A 6000-nucleotide genomic window follows, 5' to 3' on the forward strand; every position below is an offset into this window, starting at 1 on the left:
GGTAGAATGTGGGAGAACAGCCAGGAGTGCATTGGAATAGCCAAGGCTAGAGGTAACAAAGGAATATATGGGGGTTTCAGCATGATCATAAGTCAATTAACAGGAAACCTTAAATTCTGGTCCATTAGGACCATATGGTAACCTTCAGGTTCCTATGGTGCTCTCCACCCACCCCCCTCCCCAATCCTAGTTTTCCCCCTCTTCTCCTGAAAGCATCGACTTGTCCTAGAATCATCTGTTGCCTTCTGGTACTTGTCACGTGGCATTTCACAAAATGTAAACTAAACAGGAAGTGCTGAGAGGCTATTCGAATTCTGAGCAGAATGCCACAGACCCCGCTCTGAATTGAGATCCTTAAAGTTTACACTTTCCAGCATGAGTCACGGGGAACAAGAGCCATGGCTGATTCCCCCCCTCCCCGCCTCACTCACTACAGCCCCCACCCCACCCCCACCCCGTCACCACAGCCAATAGATATTGAGATCAATTGCACCAATTATGGCTGCAGTTGTGATCAGCAGTCTCAGCCAAAGCCTGGGAATCGAGCCTGGGACTTTTCCTGGTCAGTTTGGCACAGGAGAAGATGAGAGAGTGTGTTTGCCCACCAAGGCATCAGATGAGCTAGAAACGTAAATATCAATCAATGCCACCCTGGGGACATTTTTACTTAGTGGGGAGGGGGGAGGGGTCAGAATCCAAAACTAAGAGTTATAAGATAGTCACTAATAAATAGTGACTAATAAATCCAATAGGGAATTTCGGAAAAAGGTCTTCACCCAGAGCATGCATAGAATGTGGAACTTGCTACCACGTGGAATAGTTGAGGCAAACAGCATCTGCCATTTAAATAGAAACTGGATAAATACAAGAACAAGAATGGGTTATGCTGATAGGGTTAGATAAAGTAGGATAGGAGGAAGCTTGTGTGAAGTATAATTGCTGGTATAGACCAGCTGAGCCTGTTTCTCTCCTGTACACTCTATGTATTCCTATTTCGTCATACCAAGTAAAGAAAATGGATAAGCAGCTAGTCGATAAGAATCCTAACGTCTGGGCTGATATCATCAAACTTGCATTGTAAAATTATCATACCTTTTTCAATTCCTTCACCCCACCCCACCCCCACTAGGGCTATCTGTACCTTGCTTGTCCTGCTTTCTACCCTTAATTAACACATTCCTTAGATGATATCACCACCTTCAACACCTCTTTATCCTTTTGTCTGTGACATCTTTTGGTTATCTCCACCTATCACTGGCCCTCTATCCAGCTCTACCTGTCCCACCCCCCCCTAAACCAGCTTATATTTCACCTCTCTTCTATTTTTACTTAGTTCTGTTGAAGGGTCATTCGGACTCGAAACGTTAACTGTGCTCCTCTCCACAGACGGTGCCAGACCTGCTGAGTTTTTCCAGGTATTTTTGTTTTCGTATTGTAAAATTATTGCTGGTTAGGAGTTTTAAAAAAACACAATCGATTCTTGGTGATAAGACCACTTTGACTAGTAAACACTTTCTTTTTCGCTCTCTTTTTTCAGTCCTCTTGAGTAAGCTCAATATATGATCTGGAGGATGTACCTAACCACAGTTTATTGTACAACCAAACCAAGTTTCCAACCGCAGTGAGTTGCAGCATCAGCTCAGGCAGATGCAACATTGGCAACCAGATGGATAAATTCTGGTCTCAAGTTAGTTAGGGTCTCCCCCTCACTTGCATCAGCAAATCCATGCATCAGTGACCCTCAGTCTAAATCTTCTGATATTAACAGTGGACTTAATGCGCTGCTAAAGGGGAATGCAGCTGACACTTTTATTGTAGCTCTCTCCGCCTGACAGCCACTCATGCACCGCTCTGGCCTTATTCAGCAAAGAAGCCTTGAAAATGTTTGCACGCCTAAGAGAAATCACTTTGTCAAGGGAACAGGATATTGCTAAATGTTAAGAATGTTCAACCAAAATGTTTGGTGGGTGATAACTGGAGAGTATGATAATGCTGCAGTTCCAAGTGCAAATCAGCTCATACCGTAACCAGGTCAGGGAAGGCTCTGTGCATTTGTGTTTGACACAGAAACAGTTGCTGCAGAGCATACGTAAGGGGAAAATGTTAGCAAGTCATGTTTGTGTGTCAATGTTTAGGTACCTCTGGCAGCACACTTAAAGGCAATGTGAATTTCTCACAGAGACATTAAAATATCCATTTCACAATCAAATGTACCTGACAACTGAAGAGTAAAGGCAGCAACACCAATCCTAGTCATATTAAATTGTCAATGCTGGTTTCTGTGTTGAATTGTTTAAAGTATTAATAAATAGAAAATAGGTGTGGGTGTGTGTGCGTGTGTGTGTGTGTGTGTAGAAAATCAAGCCTGTTTACTTGCTGTCAAACTTTCTGCAAGTCCTGCAGCACAGGAGGAGGCCATTCAGCCCATTATGCCTGTGTCAGCTCTTTGAAAGAGTTATCCAAATAGTCCCACTCCCTTGCTCTTTTTCCCCAAAGCCCAGAATATTTCTCCTTTTCCAGTGTACACCTAATTCCCCTTAGGAAGTTGCTATTGAGTCTGCTTCTGCCTTTCAAATAGCGCATTCCGGGTTACAACAACTCGTTGTGTTTAAAAAAAAGTGTCCTTATCTCCCCACCTTGGTACTTTGTCAAAAAAACTGCAGAACATCAACGGATTCTGGGATTGCCCCAAGAACCTGAATGGCATGTGCGTGAGCAGATGCAAATCCCTAGCAGCATCAGGATTTCAAGTTTAGCTAACATCCTGTAAACTGAGACGGACAGGAAAGGAGCTGGGCTGGAGAAGCTGGCTCTCACCTCCAGGGTATCAGACAAGTGCAGCAGAAGTACAGATAGTGCAATCAGCTTTTACGACCAAGAGTCTGCAGTTACTAAGATTCTTGTATTAGGCACTGAATAATGGGTGGTGGTGGGGATGGGGGGTCGGGGGGGTGGGGGGTGGTGCAGTAGGAGATAGCAGAGAAAACTTGCAGGCAAATTACAGAAAGATGCAAGAATTTTAGAGTAACAACGATGAGGGAGAACTGGGAAAGTAAGTGCAAAGAGGAAATAAGAGGATGAATTCCTGAAATGTGTGTTAATTGTGTTTAATTGGTAGTAGCCATTAACTGGGGATTCACTGGAGCTCCCATAAGTAGACACAGACTAAAGCATTGGTTGTTGGGTTAAGAGGTGTATGCTTGTAATGTGTAACTCTGTAAATAAATATAAAAATGTGTAAAGGTTGGCTCCAGTCCAGTTCTATCCTTCACTGACTGGCTTTCTGGAGTGGAACTGTGTACAAATTAATTTGCTTGACAAGTATGTTTCTAGCCCAACGAGGAAGGAAGCAATGCAGGGCCTAGTTCAGGGGAATGAAGTGTGGTGATTTGGAGATTGTTTCAGTGGGGGAACGTTTGGGAGAACCCACCTGCTCTTCTTCAAATTTTGCCATGGGATTTTAAACTTCAAGGAGAATAAAGTGTACCTTAGCAACGATGTACTTGGATGACAAAGAACCATAGTCCCAAGTAGTTGACGCCTAAGACATCCCTTTGTCCTCTTAAAGGCAGGTGGGCCAATTCAGAAAGACAAGTTAACCCTTTGAGTGCTGAAAGAAAATTTTGCTTTTCCAAATAACATAGCGTTTTGCATTGACATAACATTCCAAAGTTCCCCACATTTCTGATAAAACTTCTATTAATCAGAATTTAGAATAATGGAGACAGAGTTAGGGTGTCTGATTAGGTAGCCTGGAGGGAATGAACCAGAACATTGGGTTCGAAATGTATTTTTAATTTTTGTACAGGGATTTTGAAAATACACTCAGTGCTCTGCTCTACTCTGTTTCCATTTCACACGTTAAACTTAAGTAAAGCTTTTTATGAAATGCACTTTGTCCAACAGCATAGACTTCTCGATTTCTCAGTGCACCCCTGGACGTTGTCCAAGTTTCTCAATATTTATGTTAGCAGATTCCAAAAGTGACTCAACTTTCAGTGACCAACAAGATACAAAACATCAACCTCCTCCTCCTGCTCCTCATTCTGTAATTCTCTAACTTAGTCTTAACTATTTGCCTTGGGATAACTGGCAGTTGTAGAGAATAGCTAAGTTCAATTCAAGCCACTCTAACCCACTTGATCCAGAACTGCCTCGATTTTAGATGTTAAATGTGCCATATAAATAGAAGTTGTCGTCAATCGCACTGTATTGGCTTAGAGTGAATAACAAGGTCAAAATGTTTTAAGAGCTTAAAACTCAGACACTCTACCTCACACTAACAACTTTGCAAAGACTGTTACAAAACTCGTACCTGGTAATAATGCAAATCTTTGCTAAATTGCATACCTTTGGGCACATGACCAGCGTGATATGAATAAAAACTGTTTCTCCCAGGTCAGCACCGCTTCCCCACCAATGTTCTCTACAAGTCTCACGTAGCGTATATAATGTTACACAATAGGCTGGGGCTGAGCACACTGTTGGGGCAGTGTAGAGGAGGGCTTTGCTCTGTGTCTAAGCACGCTACACCTGACCTGGGAGAGTCATGCGTGAAATCCGCCATCACTCACATATCTCACGCTGAGGGACACAAACTTTACACATGCAAAAAAAAAAAGCTTTGATACCGGAGAAACTTAATGAAAAGAGAACTTAAATATTTTCTACACCTTTGCCTTCAATTTTCTCCTCACCCCAGGTAAAATATGTAATGTTTAATACTTACACATTGTCTCTCCTCTTTCTTGAGGCAAGTGATAAAGTGATATCTTCTCTAGTGGATATTTTTCTCCTAAAGATTGCACCCGTGTCACCAGCTAGAACACACAACACCCAACGACCAGTTAATCCAATAAAGCCCCTCCTGGGGCGATGAAGTCAGAGTATTGATGTATTCTCGAGTCTGAAAGCAGCCTTCGTGTGACAGTTCTAACGATGTGTTCAGCGAACAGTTAAAGGAGAATGAGTCAGTATGCAGCTGTTGCTGAGGGTTTCTCCAGCGTGTGCAGTGCTGTATGATGACGTGCTGGTTTAGAGTCCTAGCGTTTATGTGACTGGCATTTGCCTAATATCTCTGTTATGTGTTTCCTGTGACGTCCTACCTTAGGCCTGGCTAATAAAAATGTTCCTGTTTACCCTTGCGTTTTGCACAATAACTTTTTCTGATTGTATAATGGAATGTTTACTCCTCATCATGACCCTGTTTACCCGGCACAAACAGATTAAACAATGCAATTGGTTACATTGCAGGGAGGATTTAATGCTTTACAGTAATGTATATTTTTCCCTCCAATTCTCTTCTTGGCTCCTTTTCTCCTGAAGGTGCTGGCTGTTGCGAGAGACTCTGGTACACTGGTATTCTTAATTTGTGAGCCCTGACAGGAAGTTCCCATCAGCATTATTTTAATATTCACACTGGCATTAAAGTCACGCCGATTCGGAAATTCCAGCAATTCAGCTGAGGAGGCATCACTGCCAAGCCCAATTCCATTCTCATCAGATGCCCAGCAGAACTTACTGGAGGGTTATTAGGAGGAAAATGGACAGACACTGGGGATGGTCCCACCCAGTGAAAAGCTAGCACTCCTTTGTCAGTCCGCCTGCGACCACACTTAAAATACGTCATGTTTATCTCAATATCACACTATGCAGCTGAAATATAATGTGTTTTTATCTAATTTATGTTAAATCGATTTGTATCGCGTTCTGGCTGGCAGTGTAGGCAAATACGTCAATGGATTCTGTGGTCCTGGTCAATATTCAACACCTGACCATTCCCACCATAGTTGCAGTACAGGATGCACAGCAGCAATTCACCACTCTTCGACAGCACCTTCCCAATCTGCAATCTCTGCCACCTAAATGGACAAGAGCAGCAGACGCTTAGGAACACCACCGCCTCCAACCAACCTGGATTTTTATGACACCTTTAATGCAGAAAAACATATCAAGCCTTTCGCAATTATCCAACAGAATTTGACATCCTGCCATATTATG

At 42.8% G+C, this 6000-nt stretch overlaps 1 protein-coding gene across 1 annotated transcript in view; it reads right to left on the reverse strand.

The window, feature by feature from the left end:
* LOC144688415 (src-like-adapter 2) overlaps positions 1–5033 on the reverse strand; it is a 28471-nt gene extending 23438 nt beyond the window's left edge. The window contains exon 1 of the mRNA XM_078554915.1: positions 4730–5033. The gene's annotated coding sequence lies outside the window, so the exon portion shown is untranslated. The remainder of the gene's footprint in view (positions 1–4729) is intronic.
* Positions 5034–6000: the final 967 nt, after the last annotated feature.

The sequence above is a fragment of the Cetorhinus maximus genome, chromosome 13 (genome assembly GCF_964194155.1).
Source record: "Cetorhinus maximus chromosome 13, sCetMax3.hap1.1, whole genome shotgun sequence".
Taxonomy (NCBI): Eukaryota; Metazoa; Chordata; class Chondrichthyes; order Lamniformes; family Cetorhinidae; genus Cetorhinus; species Cetorhinus maximus.